Here is a 22,137-nt window from a genome sequence, read left to right as displayed (position 1 = left end):
ACACTCACTCATATATGTGCACACATATACGTGTGTGTGTATATATATATATACACACACATTAATGTAGACACACACACACACTTAAATATATACACACAGACACCCACACATACTTACACACATTCACATATACACACTCACACACACATAGATAGTGGTGGATAATTTAAAGAAAAGCAATCAAAGTAAGAGACTTCAGAGAGGTAAGCCATGCTAGGTAAACTTGCCCTACAAAGAGCAACTGTGCCTTCGTTTAGCCAACTGGGATACAGCATCACTGCTTAGATTCGAGTATTCACCTTTTTGCAGGAATTGCATCATCAAAGAACTATCAGCACTGTAATGTAATGTGATGTTGATAGGGGATGTGCCCCCTCTTTTAAAAATAAACATCTTGACTTCACCTCATAATAATGCAGCAGCAGGAGACCAATGCTATACCTGATGACATTCTCAGGGGCACCATTTCAGAGAATCACATTTACTCATCAGCCAGTCTCTTCTGTGTTATAAAACCAAATACAGGTATGCCTCCTTTCAAGAGAAGTTTCTGAACCATGCAAAATAGATAATTTAGAGAATGATCTCTTTGAAATTGATTCAGCACCAAGCATCTAATACGTGTTCAGTAAATCCTTGTTGATTTCCTGGTGGAATTCTTGCATTTTGTAGAAGGGTACTCCAATAGCCAATAAATCCAAACTCACTTAATTTATGACTTAGTTCATATAATGTGATTTACACTCAACGTTTTCTATAGCATCTGCATTCCATAGAGCAAGGCGTGCTCATAATTGTATACAATTTTAAGGCAATAAAACCTAAACTGAAAACAGAAAAATAATATCTCCAAAAAAATATTAGGAAAGGCTTAGAGATAGGTGAAAACTCTGTGAAAGAATACAAATTACCTCTTTGTTTGATGAGGTAGTTCAGTTATGTCAATTTAAAATTATTAGTGAGGGATAAAACCTTGTGTGATGGTATCCATAAGAATCAAGTCTTCAATTGAAGAAATTGGAACTAATGGGCAGAGGAATGGAAGAAGAGTGAAATGGGGAGAAGTCCTGCTTGAATATGGCTGACCCTGCTTCTCTCTCCTAGATCCCCTGAAAGTTTCTCTGCACTCAGGCCTTCCACTTGGAGGGTACTCACAGTCACCCTGAATCCATCTGTCAATCCATTTATTTATCAACTAGTACACAGTAATGTTGAATAAATAAGCACTGGACTTGACTTTGGAAGCACAAAGATGAATAAGATCCACTCTTAAAACACTGGAGACCTTTTCTGGGGAGGGCATAGAGAACTGATCAGAACATGACATGAGAGATATTCTCAAGATATGTGCAGAGGTTTATTGGAGTTCAGGTGAGCCTGAAATCTCCAGCATTGGTGAGGGTATTGAGGGTGATACTGCTGGGATATATAGGATGATAAGCAAATCACCCATGATGACTCTAGTTTGAAAAGGACCATATGGCTGTCTATAAGAATATAGTATTCATTTCTAATTTTCCTTTATATTATTATTTTTAAACTTTTACTTTTCAATCATATTAAAAAATAGGTGTTTTGGAGTTTCATAGCTGATTCCCACTACTGCCTTCACTCACTAGAGTGAGCTCCTGGAATTGTGTCAAAAATAATCTCTGTAGTCCATCTCCTAATACAATGCCTGGCCCTTAATAGTTACCCTGTAATTGTGTTTGGAATGATCCTCTAGATTTTGAGTAAGGGCTCAGAAATGTAGCACTCCATGGGTAGGGGAGGGGACAGTGATGATCTCTTAGCTTATCTCCCTTCTGTACCTCTGAATTGTCTTTCCCAAAGTCCTTGCATCCCATCCGTCTCATTCTAGACTCAAGAGCCGAGACATTACAGAGAAACAGGGAGAACACTGGACTAGAATTGGAAGGGTTGGGTTGAATTCTTATCTTTATTATCTCCTAGATATTTGAGTTTGGAACAGTCCTTCAACTTCTTTTGCTCTTCCATTTCCTAATTTTTAAAATGAAGAGATTCACCATTTTCTGAGTTTATAAGACTGTAACACTGGTTAGCATGTTGCCTTGAGATGATTTTCTAGCTGGTTGATATGTTTAAGACTTTTCTACCCAAACAGGGAGAAAACAGCTTGCAGACAAGGATCTTCATGTCTTCTTACCCCTGCCCTGATACCATCTACCAGGACTGGCTTCATGGGTGTACAAACTGTGTGATTGCATAGGACTCGGAACTTAAAAGAACCCATGCTTAATTTAATGCATTGCTGTAGCTGTCTTGAAATTTGTAATATTTTTGAACAAGGGACACACATTTTCATTTTACACTGGGCCCCATAAATGATCTATCTTGCCCTGCCTTCCACTGCAGTGGAATTGATGCCACTGGCCCCCTGCTTTCATTCCCAGGCCTAATGCCTTTTGATGATTTCTCATCTCCTTAATGGCCACACTCAAGCCCCTTTGTGTGATAGTCAAGGTCTCCCAAGGTCTACCTTATACCTACTTCTCTTATGGGGTTTTAAGACCTTTTGACTTTCTTTTGCATAGACTACCCCCCACTTCTCTTCACCTGGAGAGTTCCAGCTTGTCCTTCAAGAATCCACTCTATCATCATTCTATTTAGGATGCCTGTTTTGGACCTCTGAGCCTGGGCCATACATCTCTCTTCTGCTCCTGCAGCACCTGGTACATGCTTCCATAACAGGGCCTACCCCATTATGTTAAAATCAGCTATTTACTTGTCTGCCTCTTTTATGTAACCCTCAAATGCAGGGACCTGGTCTTGCATATCTTGATGTCCCCAGTAATCTAGAAGAGTACTTGGCTGGATCGTGCTACACTGCATGTACGTAAAGTAAATACTTCTTAAGCAAAAGGTAAATTACCTCTTTATTTATTATGTGGTTAATTTTTGTATATTGGACTTATATCTAATTAGGGCAAACCTAAATTCAAAAATGTCAGTCAAGAATTAAGGTATTTGGGGGAATGGATGTGGCTCAAATAGTTGAGTGCTTGCCTCCCACATGGGTTCAGTTCCTGGTGCCTCCTAAAGAAAAAAAAAGCAAACAAAAAAAACAAATAGCAAGCAGACAATGAGCAAAAGCAACACACAGACAATGAGCACAAACAGTAAGCAAAAAAAAAAACAACCCAACAACAATGAGCAAAACAGATGAGGGAGCCATCTGGACAGGGGAAGAATTGAGGTATTTGGGGAACAGGTGTAGCTAAGTGGTTGAGCACTTGCTTCACATGTACAAGGTCCTGGGTTCAGTCCCTGGTACCGCCTTAAAAAAAGAAGCTTCAAGAATTGTGGTATTTATGGTCTATATTTGGAACACTTTTTTTTTAGCCCAGTGTTAAGCCAGTGATCAGCCCAGATAGTGTGAAAATATGTTAATTTAGATCCACCTTATTAACAATCTTATAGGAAGATGCATACTTCTATGCAAAGAAAATTAATTGAATAGGCAGACACTCCAGGACAAAAGGAAATGTTCATTCATACATCTATTCACAAATCAAAATAATAAGGGTAGGTAAATGAAAAGCCAATATGTATTAGATATATGCAAATATTTCACCCAATAAATTAGATCTTATCAGTTATTACCTACAACTAAAGCTAAAAGGATATTTGCATAACATTAAGGGTAGTTGAACTCATATGCCATTGATTTGGACTTGGGGTAAAAAGTAAAAAATTCTATGAATCTTTGGTTATCACTAAATAGCAGTTTTGAATCTTGAAATTCTATTTAATCGAGCATTCTCTTCACATTCTTCTTGAAACAAATTAACATCTGCATTGTGGTGCTGTGCACCATTTAGCTCTCATAACACAAAATCTCCTTCATTGCCTCAATCACACATGTTATTTTTACAAGCCTCTGCATAAAAAATGCCAGCAGAGCCTCTGATTCATGACAAAGCTCATCTCCAATAACATGAAGAAAATGTGTGGGCAAGGAGGACAAACAGGCAGCCCAGCAGAGCTCAGCTGTGGTATGAGCAGGGGTTCCCCAAACTGATGGTGCTGAAAACCTACAAATGTTTTATGGTAGTGGGAGCTTAGGGTGTTGGGTTAAGACTCCTAGTTATCCACCAAGAAACATTCTTTCCTTCTTTCAGTAGTGGATCTCTTTTTAGCTCAGTGTTTCTCAACTTCAACATTATTGACATTTGGAACTGGATCATTATTTGTTGTAAGGGGCTGTGCTTTGTATTGTAGGATGTTTAGCAACTTCCCTGGTGACTACTCACTAGATGCTAGTAGCACCCATCCCCCTCACACACACACACTCCTCACCCCAATTACGTCAACCATAAATGTCTCTTTGTGACAATCAAAAATGTTTCCCAATATGCCAAAAGTGTCCTGGGAGGCAAAATCATCCCCACTTGAGAATGACTGCTTTAGCTGGACACATATATGCATATGGATAGATTGCATTTTCTAGCCTCCCTTGCAGCTATGTGGGGCTAATATAATGATATCCAATCATTTTGATCTTCAGGTCAGAATCTAGTCACTTCTCACCACCTCCAATACTACACACTGGTCTGAGCCACTCAATGGTGACTCATCAGAATAATCCCCACCAGAACTACTGCAATAGTCTTCTAGTCTTCTGACTGGTCCACTTTTACTATAGCCCTATCCCCCAACAATAATATCTATCTCAACACAGCAACTAGAGTGATCCTTTTTAAATGTGAATCTTCATCTCACTCAGAGTAAAAAACAGTCCTTATAATGTGTCCTTTATCTCTGGACCTCAACTCCTGCTGCTCTTCCTCTAGCACAGGAGTCAGCAAACATTTTCTATAAAGGGCCAGATAGTAAATATTTTAGACCTCATGGGCCATATGGTCTCTGAAGTATATATCTTTTGAATGTATATTTTGAATCTAATTTTCCAAAGTGGAATATCTATTTCACTCTACCTTGGACCAAACCACATTTTTAATGGCCAGGAAGTAATTGTTTAAAAATAGTTGTTTGACTTTCTGCTCAAACTCTATAAAGCAAAAATGTTTTTGCTTAATGTCAGTTGTAGTCTTAGAGAGTAATTTAGAAATCAACAACGTGGTTCTGATGTTTTGATTTCTCAAGAGGGAAGCAATGCCTTGCATATTGAAATTTTTTCCTAGTAGTCTGTCAATTCCAGTCTAGGAAGAGTGCTCAAAAGACACACTAAAATTCTAGGAAGCATTTGGAGTATGAGCTGATGATTATTAACATCATTGCCATCTGCTCAGGGTGTAAAGTGAACACTGAGACTGTGTCTACACAGCACATACTGGAGAGAAGAGATGAGGATTTACAGATATCAGGGGATGAGCCTCCTGCCAAACTAAAAACAACACTAACAATAGCAGTAATGACAGATCACACCAAGCATTTGCTTGCTTTCTATCTTAAATAATTTTGACTGCCAAGTTCTCCAGGATATTATCATACTTCCTTCAGTATAGGTGAACTCAGAATGGAATTTCATTAATGAAAGGAACTGATTCTTTCCAAAACACTTCAGTGCCTGGCAGTTGTAGCAAAATACACCTTTAGGTCATTATGATCTTTTAAGGGCCCCTACACTCCTTTTCCAGATTTCCTTTCAATTGGGTAATAAAGTAAAAAGAAAATCACAGAACATTGTACTCACATAATTGTAAGATTATAATTGGCATGACCAGGGAAACAGATATATTTACACCCTCGATGTCAAGTGGTTCTGCATGGTATTATCCGTTGTCATTTTGTCACTTCCACTACTGTCGAAACACCTGCCTGACGCTTGGAACTACCTTTCCCAGAATTCCAGAATTCCCCTCCTGAGTGTTAAGAGTCTGCTAGTAAGTGGAACTCAGGAGATTTGGAAAGTGACAGTCAAGTAAGTGGAGACCACTATTTTTGGGAGTCAGTGCAGGTCAGATGAGGATGCTTCTTCAGACCCAGTGGCATTCCAGACCTGTCTTTTTGCTCCCACTTTATGATATCACTTCGGCAGCTAGGCATGGCAGTTTCTCACATTTCCCTGTGAACAACTGCTTTTCTATCCAGAGCTCAGGTTGAAGTCCTATCTTCTGACTATAGCCTCCTAGAACTTTACTCCCCCACTTACTCCCACGTTCATATACACCCTAATTTCGACATTAAACCCCTATTCCAGTGGTACTTTTAGTGTCTGTTATCCTGACTAAACTCACATAGAGGGATACAGGTGCTCCAAACTTTTAACTACAAAACAATGCAAGTTACCATAGTTTTCTTCAATTAGGATTTATTGGGCATCGTAATGTATCAAGCATTGGAAAGAAACAAAATTTAAAAAGACAGACTCCTGCCCTTGAAGACATAAGAAGCCTGTATGGGATGGGAAAGGGGTTCTAAAACATGTAGACCAGTGGTTCTCAAAAAGGGTGATTTTGTCCCCCAAGGGACATAGGGCAATGTCTCAAGATGTTTTTGCCTGTTACAACTTGGGTGTGGAGTGCTACTGGCATCTGGTGGGTAGAGGCCAGAGATGCTGCTGACTCTCCTACAATCCACAGGGCAGTACTCCATGACAAAGAATGAATTATCTACCCTCAAACGTCAATAGTGCTGAGAATGAGAAGCCCTGATATAGAGAAATGATTACAATATAACATGATGTGTTATGGTAAAGGCATGCTCAGATCCCAGGATACTATGGAAAAGGGACTGTTATGCTAGAGTAAGTAAAGGAAAGTTAGATGACATTCATTCTGTAATAGTATTACAGAATACACTCTCTCTGAAAGATCTATGTGAACATTACAGAAAAGCAACCCATGGAAAAAAGCAGCCTCATTTTGTTACTTGAACCTGCTTTTTAGTTCAGTTACAGAGCAGCTCAAATGCATTCGTCTGTTCCATTTGGCCAGGAGTTATTATGCTTTCACCTTCCTATATCTTAATCAGAAAGGATTTGTTACAAAGGGCAGAAACCCACTCATGGTAGCTTAAGTAAATGGGGAATTTTTGTAAGGAACTACTATAAGAAAATTATTGTGAGATAATCTCTTGAGTCTCTAATGATGGGGAAGCAATACCATGTAGCAGTGAGCAGCCTGGGTGCTAGAGCCAGACTTCCTGGGTTCAAATCCTGGTTCTGCCACTAACCAGCACGAACACTGGGTAAGCCATTTCTATATGCCTGTCTCCTCAGAAGTAAAATGGAAATAATGGTACCTTCTTTACAGGGCTTTTGCGGATTAAGTGAGATAATGCAGATAAAGGGCATAGATCCTGCCTAGAATATAGTATGTGCTCAATAAACGTTAGCAATGAGGATGATGTTGGTGATGGTGTAAGCAGGGTTACCTAGCCTGAGACCACCAATGAATAAGTCAGGACTGAGATTATTCCCAGTCTCTCAGGGGTGCTGGTTCTCTCACATCTCTGCTTCTCTCCTTTCAGCTTTCTTTATTATGCCTGTTCCAACTGGGCCACCCCACCCTCAACTCTGTGGGAACTTTTTTAACGCAAGTCCTTACTATCATCAAATTAGAATCTCAGATCCCCTTCTTTCAAATTCTTGAGAGATTCTGTTGTCATCCTAGCTTGTGAACTGCTGATTTTGGATCATTGGTTAGGAAAAGGGGTAAGATCATGAGCTACAAACAATAGAGCCTGAGGGCAGGGTGAGGGGCAAGTGAATGTTTCCAGGGTGGTGAATGGTTCTGAATGCACACCACATGAGGAACCATAAAAGGAACTAGAAGGGCTGGTCTTGAGAAGAAATGAGCCTAGTACCACATGACAGGAGTTCTCAAATGAGTGAAGGGCTCTTATGAAGACAGTCTTGCATTTGTACTAATGGCTCTACGGAACTAATCAGAAACAATGGTTCATTATTACAGGGAGACAGAATCCAACGCCATAAGAGGAAGAAATTTTAACCGCACTCTTCACTGAACATGGAACATGCCACTTTGGGAGGTAATGGATTCCCCACTGTTAGAGATTTTCAAATGTTCAGCCACTTGGTGGAGATGTTGGATATCAATGTAACTTGTGGGTTATGACCATTAATGTGCCTTCCAACCATGACAGTCTGATTCCGTATGAAAATTGCGAAGTCTAGAAGAGCAAACCACAATGAAGATGCAGACCCAAATGCTGCAAAAGTGTACTCCACAAGCTGTGCCCTGCGAGGCCCTTCCTTGACCTCCCAGAAACTTCTGGTCATTCTGATCTGGTTTTAAGAAACCCTGCTCTAAAATAATCAACCCTGTGGCAACAGTTCAATTCAGGTGTCTTTTCTCTTTCAATTATCTTTGCCTTGCCAAAGATTTTATTTCGTCATTTCTGAGGTTTTCAGTTAAACCCCAAGTCTCTTGCTGCTCTTATAATTTTGAAGGTGGTTCTAATATATTAAATCAAAATTGCCAAATAGTATTTCATAACCTCATAATATGTAAAGAAGGAGGCACTGAATGGGTGTATTTTTAGAGGTCAGAGGTCAGCAAACCACATTTATGGAGGCCTTTCTTTATTATGTCCGGCTTTGCCAGCCTAGAGGTTCCAAGTGAAAATATTAACCTTCCAAATAGCCATTTCTTCCTTTCCCCTCTTTGCCCCCAGGCTCAGTTTCTGCTGAAAGGAGCTCAGAGGGAGAGGAGTCAAGGCTGAGCCAGCAGCGGCAAGTTTCGTGAGCTGTTAGTTGCAGGGAGGGAAGTGAGAGGGTGTCAATAAACTGGAGAACTGAAAACTCAGTCAATATGATCAGATCTATGTTTGGTCTTGCCCTTGACACCTTCTTATTAGCTTGGAAGAGCCAGGTTAACATCATGATGAATTCACCCAGGTGTGACTTGGAGATGTGTTAGGAGGTTTCGAGCAGAGGGGCAGTGAGGCTTAGCCCACCTCACGTCTGTGTATCTGTGTGTCTCACACGTCTGTGGGCCATCAATTCCCTTCTTTGCACAGCTGCAAGCCAAGCATGTTTTCTCCAGGTGAAAAACTAGAAACCCGCTTTCTCTGACCAACCTTATTTCCTTCTGAATTTGAATGATCCTGGTAAGCTAGCTCTTCTCTAGTGAATGTGGATTGTAGGATCTGTTTGAAAACGAGCAGTTGCTGAGGCAGATGAGTACTGTGAACCCTCGGGGGCACTTTCCCATTGCTTCTTCCAAGGACGTTCAAGGCAGGGAGGTGGACCCTCACTTTCTTCTGCCTTTCCTGTTCACTAGCACTTCAGCTAGGGCCTCTTGTAAGCAGCTCTTGCAACACAAAACACAAAAGCATTAGGAAATGGGAAATGATGACCGAAATGAGTTTGTTTGCTCTTTTTTGGTGGAGTGTCAAGTGCTTTTCCAAGACTGTCCCTTCTCACTGCTTCATTACTATGGTTACCAGGTATAAGATTTCAGACAAACTTGTCTGTGGGCCCAAAGGGAAGGTCGACTGCAGTAAACAGAGAAGACAGTGATTGGCGACAATGTGAAATAACACCAGCTATCGGCTGATGTAATTGTTGACCCCGTGAGTTTCACATTAAGGAAGTGTGCGGGAAGGGGTGCAGCACAGCACTTGGCACATAGTGGGGAGTCCGCCTCCCTTTCCTTTTCAAAGACGTCAATGTAAGAGACTCAGGCAAAGAGGAAACCTTATATGGGTATAAGAAGATATCTTTTCATAGATAACAGATTTGACTCCTGAGTAGGCATCTCTGCCCTCCCGCACCGCGCGGTGGGTTTATAAAGCAGTTGTGCCCAGCTGAGGATGATTCAGCCTCATTACTGCAGGCCGGGGGCATCACAGCCCTCGGGTGAGTAGGGGTCGGGGCTGGTCAGACAGTGGTGAAGGGTGTCGTGTGTCTTACTGAGGCAGAATAATTAGTGTGTTGATTATCATAGCAGCCAAGTAAGGCCCACCGCTATTGGGCCTCGTATCTGAGAAGGTGCAAGCCAGAGAAGCTCAGGGGACCTTGCTTACCTGGCCTGCTCCAACCTGAATTTTACTGTGACCCAAAGTAGGAAACAGTTTACATTACCAACCAGGTTACAACATACACGTAGTACCACACACATAAATAGATCTGACTGAAACAAAAGTTTCACAAAATAGTCATTATTTTTCCAAAGCTGGAGGCACGATGGTATTTTCTGTTCTCTGTCTTAATTTTTTTTTCAAAAAATGCTAGTGGTGAGTCACTGAACTGATTTCATGACCCACAAGTAAATTGCACACCCTAGTTTGAAAGGGATGGCATTATTGGCTTCTTTGCTGTCAGTATGCATTCATCAGATGTTGACTGAGCATCTACTACACGATCGGAATGTGCTAGTTTAGCTTCTTGCGAGGAAGGAACTCCCTGCTACAAGAAATAAGGTCCAGTGGTCAAGAATTCTGAATTCACTTTTCTGCTTATCACATTAACTGACTAACTGCCTCTAGGATAAAAGTCCAGATCCCCTTGGCACAAATTTCAAGGTTCTTTAATTGTCTGAGTTTCATCTTCCACCATTTCTCATGACGCGTCCTATGCTTTAGCCACTCTACTCCCTCAGTAGCTCACAATTTTCCATATCTCTGGAACTTTCCATGTGCTCTTCTTTCTGACCACTGATACCCTTTGGCTTTTGTCCCCTGCTGAATTACAATTCAATCTTCCAACCTCAGCTCAAATTCTAGCTCCCTCTGGAGAAGAGAAAGGAAATATCTGCTAAGTGTTGGCTGTGTACAAGGCACTGGTCTTCCCATGCATGATCTTGCTAAGAAGGACTTTTCTTAGATCCTTCTTCCAGATGAAGAAACTGAGACCCAGAGTGGTTAGACTATGGCTGCAAACCACTCAGCACATATAGCATGGACCAGGATTTGAATTCAGCCAACAGGACTCCTGACCAGAAGCTCATTTCACTATGCCATGCTTCTTTTCTGTCTCCTTACTTGTGTGTTTTGAAATACACACACAAACATATATACACACACATATATACACACACACATACATACACATACATACACACACATACATACACATACGTACACACACATATATATACACACACATACATACACACACATATATATATACACACACATACATATATATATATATAGATATATAAAAGAGGACAGGAATTCACATGGAAGAATTTTCCAGAAAAGTTTGCTATAATGAAAATGTCAGCAGGGTGCTGGGACGAACAAGTCTAACTTTATCATATATATATTTTTCCCCATCCGTCTTAAAAGAGTGGAAGTGTGAAAGTGCCTTCACTAGTTCTATGATGAGCTAAGGCACTGAAGGCCTAGCAGTCAGGAACTGGCCAGAGGACATTCAGCAATCCTTGTAAACTCCTGATGGAGATAGCCCTTTTGGACTGCTATCATCTGAAGCATTTTGTGCTTTCCAGAATAAGTTTTATGACTATTTAGAACTATTGTTTTCCTAGGACACATGTATGCACAGTTCAATCCTGCTTACCAATGTGAAGCTCCTCCCTCTGCGTGGATTGTGTTAAGTGGCATTGTAGATGGGCCCCTTGTGAAGATGGACATGAAACTGAGAGGGCATCTTCTCAAAGCTAAGGAAAAGGGGCTGTCCACTACCAGAGTGATAATCCTGGGCTACTGTGTAGCTAGTCCTACTCTTCTCTAATAATAACAATAACAAGCAACATAAGACTAAACTGTCCTATGTGATTGAGATCTCTCATAATTAAAAAGAAATAAAATTTACTAAAACACATAAGCAGCCATAATGATAAGCTGGGCATTTTTTAACAAAACAAAAGCATTTTATTTAAAGCTTTGGGGCATTTTTCCATGTCTTAATAGTGAGCTTTATTTTAGACTGTGCATATTACAATACATGTATTTTTTAAAATGGACTGTTTGCATTATAGTCTAGAGTGGCACCTCTCAAGCATTAATGTGTTTTTGAATCCCCTGGGGATTCTGATTCAGCAGGTCTGGGGATGGGGCATGAGCATCTGCATTTCTAATACGTTCCCAGGTGACACGATGTTGCCAGTCAACAGGTGATCTACAGATGGCACTTTAAGTAACAAGGGTCTAGAAAAGTACTCAAATTTGGCTGCACTTTGAAATCACTTGGGAAACCTTAAGAATTCAAGCTTCCAGGGTCCCACCCCCAAAGATTCTGATTTAATTGATCTGGGGTGGGGCCTGGGAATGGGAATTTTGAAAAGCTCCCCAGATGATTCTAACGTGTAGCCAGGCTTGAGAATCCTGCTCTAGCTTGTTACCTTGGCACTAGAAAATACCAGACTTCATTTCTGGTGGGACTTCTGTTGTTCTTGAATAAATCCTGTGGCAGAGAGAGTGAAATGAAGTGGGAACGTTCAATCGGTTAACCTAATATTTACCCCCCATGCCAACTTCTTGAAAAGCAATTAAATTATATACCCAACAAAATTCATGCCCCTGTTACCAGTGCAAAGAGCCATATTTTGGATGTCTTCTTTCCAAACTGGTGTAAATAGAAGCTGATATAGAGTAAAGGAACTTACACAAGAGGAAATTCCTAATTAAAATGGTTTTCCAGCTATATGGTTTTTTTTGGGGGGAGTTATACTAGCTCTAATTAATTACTTCTGACAGGAATGACATCTTTGTTCATAAGCAGGTTGCATTCATGAAGCTAACCGCTCCCCACTCCCCAACTACCCCAGTCCTCTATGTGCACAGCATGTCTTTGTCCTTTAGATCATGGTTCTTAGCTTTGGCAATATTGACTTTTGGGGCCAGATGATTCTTTGCTGTGGGGCTGTCCTGTGCATTGTGGGATATTCAGCAGCATCGCTGGCCTCTACCCACTAGATTCCAGTGGCACCCCCACTTCTCCAAGTTGTGACAACCGAAAATCTCTCCAGATATTACCAAATGTCCCCTGGGAATGGTAAAAATCATCCCTGGTGGGGACCACTGCCTTAGACTGAAGGCGGCTTCCATGTTACTGATTCTTACTTTCACCTTGAATGTCCCAGTAAGTTTGAGAAACTCTCCAAATTCGTCTGAGGTAAATGAGAGGTGGGTATATCAGCAAGGTAGAATGGAGTCATTTTCTGGTAAATATTGAAGGCCCCCTTAAAGAGTGTAGTTTGCATTACCTTTTTAATGATTTAGTTCAACCATCTTTATTTTATTTATACACCATAACAAGATGCATTTAGAATAATTTACAGTTAACATTCCAGGATGAAATGAGTTTACAAATGCTACATTTCTTTGAGCATAGCCCCTCCTCATCAGCGAGAAATACTCTCCCTTCCTAGGAATTGCCACCTCTTCAACTATAACTCTCTTATGGTTCTTAACATTTTTCACTTATTTTTTCTCCTGTTGACCTTTAAATCTTCATGAAAACAGGTTTCAAGCAGTTTTTATATCCTCATGCACCTTTATTTAATACAGAACTCTGTACAAAGCAAGCATTCAGCAAATATTTGTTGAACCAATAAATTCTAGGCTTGTCCAGCAGCTTTGACTCTAAACTAAGAAGACGGGCCATTTCCTTATACCATCACCTGCATAGCACCAAGGTCATTTATTTTCTAAATGGTTACAAATGCTTCTGATGATAACTCATCAATCAGTTGTGAAATAACTCCAGCTTCACTTAGACATTTTGTCTCCAAATGCGCTTGTTACCAACAAGAATAGCTTTGCTAGAAGACAAATTAATACTGTAATTAGTCAAACTCACATCTCTCTAATGTAATGTCACTGAAGCCCCAGACTTCTTTCTCATTCAGTTTGATCTTTTTATTAGCATCCAGTTATGCTGAAATAAGTATAGCTTAGGTCACTATGAGGAATCCTACAGCAATTAAGACCTAGACAGGAGAAGGAGAAGGTTTAGGATATCTGCATCATAGCCTTTCTAAGATACTAATGGAGCTGAAAGCTTGATCTCAAGGACATAAAGAATTATAATTTTATTATAAAACCTAAGAAGTTGTTTGGGAAACCCAGTAGCACAAAAATATTTTAGCAATACCAACTATAAAGTTCAATGGATAGAAAGGAGCTCTTTATCTGCAATGTGGCAAAACCATTATTCTGCCCTCAGAGATGTCACTTTCCACTCCTTCTAGATTCCTAGCCCTCTGTTTCCACTCTTTGGCCAGAAAGGGTACTGTCTGGTAGTCGGTGAGGAGGCAGAAGATGGGGTGATATGAGACCAACATTCTCATCAGGCTACTGGCCCATGAGGCATTGCACCTTAATGTGTTTCTGTTCCCTGCAAAGCAGCCCTGAGATAAGGATTTGCATACAAGTAGTTTATTTGGGGGGTGATATAGGCAAGCTCAGTGAGAGAATGGGGAAGTGAGACAGGGAAAAGGGGAAAGTGAATAAAGGTTGTGAATGATTAGTCAGTTACTACTGTGGACAAATGGATCTCCATCCTCAGAGACTGGAAGGATGAAGAAATTGGGCATTCAGCTACCATCCCACTCCTCACTGGTTGAGAGCCACTCCTGGGGCATTCATCTCCTGGCACTTGTGGCCTGCCCTGTGGGTAGAACAGGCTACAGTGACCTGTGGATGCTCTCAGAAAGGGCCACAGGAAACCACTGGTTTGGGGGGGTGGTAAGATGATGCACCCCCCCAAGATGTCTACATCCTAATTCCAGAACCCATGACTATGTTACCTTCCATAGTAAAAGGGAGTTTGCAGATGTGACAAAATGAAGGCTTCTCAGATGGGGAAAGTGCCCTGGATTATCCAGGCAGGTCCACTGTGATCATAGGCATCGTTAAATGTAGACACCCTTTCCCAGCTGTGGTCAGGAGACATGACGACAGGAAAGAAGGTCAGAGAGATGCAACATTGCTGGCTACGAAGATGGAGGAAGGAAGTCATGAGCCAGGGAATGTGAGCAGCCTCTGGAAATTGGAAAACCCAAAGGAATGGATTTTCTCCAGAGCCTCCAGAGAGAACACAGCACTGCCTGTACCCTGATATTAGCCCAATGAGACCTACTTTGGGCTTCTGACCTCCAGAACTTTAAATGTGTGCTGTTTGAAATCACTAAGCTGGTTGTGATATGTTCCCATGATAATAGGAAGCATTTGTAACTGAAAATAACTCAAAGCACAAAACCATTTTCATATTTACACTTGGTTAAGACAAGCTTTGCTAAGGTCACAGTATGTGTCCCAGATTCAGAAAGCTCATTCCAGCAACATTACAAAAAAGTGAACTAACAAGTACTTATAATGATCCATGCCTCTAGGGAGGGGCTGTCAGGTAAGTGTAGACTAAGTATACAGTTAAGAGTGTGTTTAAATAGAAATGCCAGCACAGCATTTTCTAGATTTTTGTGCCTCTTTCCAATCTCAATACTGAGTGAGTATTCTACAGTTCGACTGATTATAGCATTCTATTATATCATCTTTAAAACCTTTAGGTGACTCCTATTTCATGAACAATTAAGGCCCTCTAGTCTTCCTTCCTCTTCAGCCCCATTTCCCCAGGTCCCCAGCACCCTGCCGGACCCAACTCTTTTTTTTTTAAAGATTTATTATTTTTTTAATTTATTTCTCTCCCCTTCCCCCCACCCCCCGGCCCCAGTTGTCTGCTCTCTGTGTCCATTTCCTGTGTGTTCTTCTGTGACCGCTTCTATCCTTATCAGCAGCACGGGAATCTGTGTTTCTTTTTGTTGTGTCATCTTGTTGCGGCAGCTCTCCTTGTGTGCAGCACCATTCCTGGGCAGGCTGCACTTTCTTTCGTGCTGGGCGGCTCTCCTTATGGGGCGTACTCCTTGCACGTGGGGCTCCCCTACGCGGGGGACACCCCTGCGTGGCTGGGCACTCCTTGCCCGCATCGGTGCTACACATGGGCCAGCTCCACACGAGACCCAACTCTTTGTGATGTGCCTATGTCCCTGACAAGTGCTGGCTTTATGTCCTGGTGGTATGGGGAAATTAAAAGCATAGGGACATTCATTTGTTCCTGTTGATTTTCACAATTTAGTTCAAATTCCTAATCCAAATCAATTTCTTAAAGCCTTATTTTGACTCTCAACCTTTAAGACAAAACAAACAAACAACAGAAGGTGACTTCTGCCACCCCTGGAAAGTACTTACAATCTCTTGGACAGTACATTTAAAGAATCACTTGTTTCCTTAATTAATGATCGGTGAAATCTTTGAAACACCTTGTGCAAGCATGGCAGAATATGGAAAAATGCTAAATGATAAAAGAGAATACACACCATTTCACTACACTGTGCTTGAAAAAAGAATAAAATTAAGAGCTATGATTTTGGAGTTTCCTTTCCCAGGGCAAAGAAAAAGAGGCCAGTAGGGCTTTCGAGTCGAAAAAAATCTTTTACAAACTACCTTATTTTCTCTTTTGCTCATCTTTCAATGGCTGGTTTTCTAACATGGAATCACTGGAGTTAATGACCTTCACATGACTATGGGCACATTCATAATTTTCTCCCAAGGTAACTGACTCTATTCAAGAGGATATGGTTGGCCAAAAGCAAAGGTGTACAGTAATCATAGTGTCATTGTTTCTGAAAGTAATTTTAGGGATTCTCGTGACCCTCACTACTTGAAGTGGGGGTTTTCTGGACCAGCAACACCAGCGTCACCTGACAACTGGCACTTGCTAGAAAAGTAAAATCACAGGCTCTACACTGACCTACTACATCAGAATCTCTTGGGCTGAGGCCCAGGAATCTTAAAGCTAGACCTCCAGATGATTCTGGTGTGCACTAGAGTTTGAGAGCCCCTGGTCTAGAGCAGGACTGAAAGATGTGGTCTGAACACTGCTGCCAGCCTCTGAACTGTTTGTTGAGATCTGCTCCTGGACAAGTATGTTTGTTACTGGTTAGTCCTAATTCCTGTGCTCATTGCTGGTCTAAGTAGCATGGAGGTTCCTACTGTAGTCTTTCTAGAATGGATTAAAATTCTTTAACATTGTCCCACTGCCTTCCCTTTCTCTTTTTTTTTTAACATTATCCCACTACCTTTCCTTTTTCTTTGACACAGCCTTGTATATGCCCATAGAACCACATACATTCAGGTGTCAATCCTAAAAATAAGCTTATCACACCACTGAACATTCCCTAAATAAGTGTGATAAAGAACTTAATTGTTTTCTCACAGAATCTCAGTGTTAATTCAGAGTCTGGACCTAATAATTTCCCCGATGTTGTCCTGCCCTACTTCATGCATGAAGCTCTGCATAGCATCATAGATCTATTTTCTTAACATCTGTAGTGCCTGGGTCCACATGATTGAAACCAATCCAATGGAACTTTCCCTTATACTTGATTGAGTGTACATTTGAATAAATAAATCAAATTTTCAAAGAAAGGCTGCTGGATAGAATTTGCCTTTTGCTAACACAGGGAAAGAAAACTAGCCATCACCCAATGGGCCTCACCTATAATATGAATCATGCACATATTAAGAATGGAAAGAACTGTTCTGGTATTTTGGGTATATGTTTGCAGAGCAGGCATACAAGAAACAGAAAACAAGACTGTTTCACACTGAAAAGTGTAGCCTGACAATACTCTAGGCCAGGGTTTTTCCTCCTAGGTGCTATTTACATTTGGGGCTAGATAATTCTGTGTTGTGTAGGACTGTGCTGGGCATTATAGAATGTTTAGCTGTATCCCTGGCCTTTACCCACTAGAAGCCAGTAACAACTCTCCACCCACAGTGTGACACCCGAAAATATCTCTTGACATTTCTAAATGTCCCTGGGGAAGGGGGTGGCAAAATCGCCCCCGTTGAGAACCACTGCTCTAAGCTTTTGCAGAGGAAGAGAAAAAGGTGAGAGTCTAAGCATGATTCTCAAAGGCTGACCTTATTCTAATTATAATTCAGTGGGTTTTTCATTTGCTTAGATGTTTGTTTGATTAGATGCAGTGATATCTGAATTCCTACATACCTTCTTTCAAAGCCAGTTTACATTCTGATTGGGTTCTTTTTTTTTTTTTTAAAGATTTATTTATTTATTTAATCCCCCCCCTGGTTGTCTGTTCTTGGTGTCTGTTTGCTGCGTCTTGTTTCTTTGTCCGCTTCTGTTGTCGTCAGCGGCACGGGAAGTGTGGACGGCGCCATTCCTGGGCAGGCTGCTCTTTCTTTTCACGCTGGGCAGCTTTCCTCACGGGCGCACTCCTTGCGCATGGGGCTCCCCCACGCGGGGGACACCCTTGCGTGGCACGGCACTCCTTGCGCGCATCAGCGCTGCGCATCAGCGCTGCGCATGGCCAGCTCCACATGGGTCAAGGAGGCCCGGGGTTTGAACCGCGGACCTCCCATATGGTAGACGGACGCCCTAACCACTGGACCAAAGTCCGTTTCCCTCTGATTGGGTTCTTAATAGGTTCCCTATGTTGGGGAAGGTGCCCATGTACTTAAGACCTTGTTTGGCCACAGCCAATATTAGTGGGAGGAAAAATGCAAGAATTTAAATTGCCCCAAATTCTTTCCACTTCTCTATTTTTTAGACACTATGAAATAAAAGTATAATCTCATGATTTCATTCCTATGATAAAGAAATAGCTGTACAGAGGCCACATCTTCCTATGCAATCTAACTTCCTTTTGTGGAAGAAAGATGAGAAGTATAACTGTGGCAGGAGGGTGTAGATAGGCTATTGCAGCTAATATAGAATATTTGATTTTGATTTGTAGAATATATTCCCAAATAAATTGAAAAAACCTTTATGATCCACAGTTGGCTTTTGCCTATGGTGGATAAAGTGGATACTAAAATGAATAATAAGTTATCATAGAGTTTACCATGGGCCAGATCCTAGTTTACAAGCTTTGTCCATGTGAACTTACTTTGTTTTCACAACAACCCTATGAGGTGAATACTATTATTAGCCCTGTCTTACAGATTAGGAAACTGAGGCATGGAGAGTTTTTTTTAAAATAATCTGCCAAGATCACAGAATCAGTACATTTTAGAGCCTCATTTTCAACACTGACAGTTTAGCTTCCTTGTTTTAAGAAGGAGAAAACCAGAACTCCAAAAGTTCAAGCAATCTCACAGAATCCCAACCTCAGACAAGGTTAGTCTGTAACCATGTGTGGCAGTTTGAAATTATTTTATGAATCCCCAAAAGAGAAATATGTTTGTGGCCTTTTCAATTGGACTACCCCAGTAAGGTGTGACTCAGGTTGAGTCTCTGCCCTCTTGCTGGATCTGCTAAAAAATGGAAACACACAGGGAAAGAGAACTTTGTCTTTTTTTCATCCAGCCATGTGAGGCCCAGGGGAGAGATGAGCCATGTGTCTGATAGCTTGCAGCTGAAATCAGGAAGAAAGTGGAGCAGCTGAGTCTGAGAGAAGAGGCCTGGTCAGAGACAAGCCCTATGCCTGGTTGCCTACAGCTGAGCTGCAGGAGACAGCACAGCCCAGAGGGGAAGGCAGAGACCAGGCAGAGATTGCCTGCCATCTTACTTCAACACGTGGCAGCTGACTTGGGTGAGAATGCACCTCTTTTGGTGTCTTGAATTGGACTTTTCATGGCCTTAAAACTGTAAGCTTTTATCCCAAATAAATACCCTTCATAAAAGCCAAAACATTTCTGGTACTTTGCATTGGCAACTCTTTGGCAAACTGAAACACCTTGATAAAGTGAGAGAATACAAGGTCACTTCATAATGTTGTCTCAGCACAAATACAAGGTCACTACGGCACCCAGTCAAATACCAGACATCCTTCTGTCAGCTAAAATGAGAGATTGCTACTTCTTTACCAATTGCAAATTTATCCTCATGCTAATCTGACCTCTGATAGATAAGATTTATTGAGCTATGTTTTACTCTGTCCCTCATTTTTGAAGGACAGTCTTGCTAGATAGAAAATTCGTGGTTGGCAATTGTTTTCTTTTGGCACTTTAAGTATTTTGTCCCACTACCTCCTGGCCTCCATGGTTTCTGATGAGAAATCAGCACTTAATCTTATTGGGGCTTCCTTGTACCTAACACATTTCTTTTCCCTTGCAGCTTTCAGAACTCTCTCCTTATCTTTGGACAGTTTGACTGTAATGTTTCAGGGTCTCTTCAATTTTATCCTGTTTGGGGTTTGTTGGGCTTCTTGAATGTGTATATTCATATCTTTTGTTAAATTTGGGAAGTTTTATGCCATTATTTCTTTAAGTATTCCTCTGTCCCTTTTTCTATTTCTTCTCCTTCTGTGACTCCCATAATGTGGATATTGGTATTCTTGGTGTTATCCCTTGGATCTCTTAGGCTCTGTTCACTTTTTTCATTCTTTTTCTTTCTTCTTCTCAGCCTGAATCATTTCAATTGTATTGTCTTTGAGTTCACTGATCACTTCTTTTGCCAGCTTCATTCTCCTGTTGAAACCCTTAGGAGGATTTTTAATATTTCGGTTGTCATCTTCAACTCCAGTATTTCTGTTTGGTTCCTTTAAAAATTTTTCAGCTCTCATAGTGTTCATTAGATACTTTCCTGATATCCATTAATTCTTTCTCCATGTTTTCTTTTATCTCATTGGGCATATTGAAAATCTTCTTTTGGTGGTGGTGGGGGCGTGTCTTTGTCTGGTATGTCTAAAAACTGGTATTCTTCATTAATGGTTTCTGAAGTCTTACCTTGTTCTTTTGGAAGGGCCATTATTTCCTGTTTCTTTGTCTTGTAATCTATTGTTACTCACTCTACATTTTAATATTTTACTATGTTAACCCTGAGATGTCTGCTCCTCAAGTTTTTATCTAGCCAGTGATATAATAGAAATTTCCTTTAGTGTCAGGAGCTAACAAAAACAAACAAATGTAAAAATCACCTTTGACAGTGTTTGCACATTGGCTCTGTGTTGGCACATGCTCTCCTTTAGAGTTTAGCCGTCCTATCAAGATCATCCTGAGGTGAAAGCGCAGGGTCTTCTCCATCTTCCTCCCAGAATTCTGCTCATGGCCTTAGGAATTCCATTGTGTATAGGAATTTGAATGCATTCTCTACTCTCCATGAAATAGACTTTTCCCTCTTCCAGGGTGCTCTATTGTAGATCATAAGTCCATAATCCTTTGTCTCAGGCTGCCTTATTTGTTCCTTATAATCCTTTAGCTGTGGGAAAATGGTTTCTTTCTGCAGGACAAGTTGTGGGAAGGTGAGCCAGGGATGAGTGTCCTAGTTGAGTCCTTTGTGCTACCACCTGATAGTTTGGCCCTAACATGGAGGCACTCCAGCATGTGCATGGGACTTACTCTGCTCCCTCCTTTAACAGGGCTAGGGACCCACATGGGAACATAGGCTGGCTCCCCATCATTCAGGGAAGGGGGTGGCAAGGAGGCCAGCAAGGAGGCCACTAGCTTCTCCTACTATTTTTAAGTTATATTTTCTTGATTCAGCTCTTGCCTTCTTACTGCAACCCTTTAACTGTTTTCTGGCATTTCGAAAAAGATGGTTCTGCTAGGTTTTGCTAGTTGTTCAAAGATTCTGTGGGAGTATAGACCCCTGGAGCATCTTAAGCCACCATCTTGGTTGACCAGTAGTTGAGGAAGGAGTTTTTACTCCCAAGGTGAAGGAGTGCTTATCTATCTGGAAAGATTATGGAACATTGATTGCTCATTAAAACCCATGGGAAAAAACAAAACAAAACAAAACAAAACAAAACAAAAAGCATGGGACATGGCTATAATCAGATGATATTATTCTATCTGTAGCCCCATGGGTTTTAATGAGCTATTCCCTAGTTACCATTTGCTCTGAGTCCTTGTTGTCTGGCTTTACCAGTGAGGCCTGGTGTCTGGAAGATCTAAGGCCCTTTGAACTTTGCAGTGAACATAAACAGCGCAGGGCTTCTGGGCCTATCAAGTGGAGAGGCATTGCATTGGGGTTGGGGACTAATGCCTGGATAAAAGTAAAGTAGTTCATTGTCCTTGGCATTTATTTTCCTCCAATAACTCAATGGGAGGATGATTGGTGATAAGCAGGATTCAGGCATTTCTACGTAAAATATCTGAAATACTATCTCCCAATACCATTCAAAGCTTACATCTTCCATAGAATATGTACAGCAAATAGGTAGAAAGTGCCACATATCACAAAAAGGAACAAATTAGGTACTCTGGGTACTTGAAAGAGAGATTATTTCAGTGTATGAGATCAAGAAATCTTTT

At 41.1% G+C, this 22,137-nt stretch overlaps 2 protein-coding genes across 12 annotated transcripts in view; one reads left to right on the top strand and one right to left on the bottom strand.

Moving 5' to 3' along the window:
* The window catches only part of FANCB (FA complementation group B), a 214,778-nt gene extending 206,798 nt beyond the window's left edge, over window positions 1-7,980 (top strand). Inside the window, exons 12-13 of the transcript XR_009184463.2 lie at window positions 2,784-2,856; window positions 7,902-7,980. The gene's annotated coding sequence lies outside the window, so the exon portion shown is untranslated. The remainder of the gene's footprint in view (window positions 1-2,783; window positions 2,857-7,901) is intronic.
* Window positions 1-22,137, bottom strand: part of GLRA2 (glycine receptor alpha 2) — a 184,006-nt gene that overhangs the window by 8,068 nt on the left and 153,801 nt on the right. The window lies entirely within an intron of this gene.

The sequence above is a fragment of the Dasypus novemcinctus genome, chromosome X (genome assembly GCF_030445035.2).
Source record: "Dasypus novemcinctus isolate mDasNov1 chromosome X, mDasNov1.1.hap2, whole genome shotgun sequence".
In the NCBI taxonomy this organism is placed as follows: Eukaryota; Metazoa; Chordata; class Mammalia; order Cingulata; family Dasypodidae; genus Dasypus; species Dasypus novemcinctus.
The sequence above is the reverse complement of the archived record's forward strand: the minus strand, read 5'-3'. Positions and strand labels throughout refer to the sequence as shown.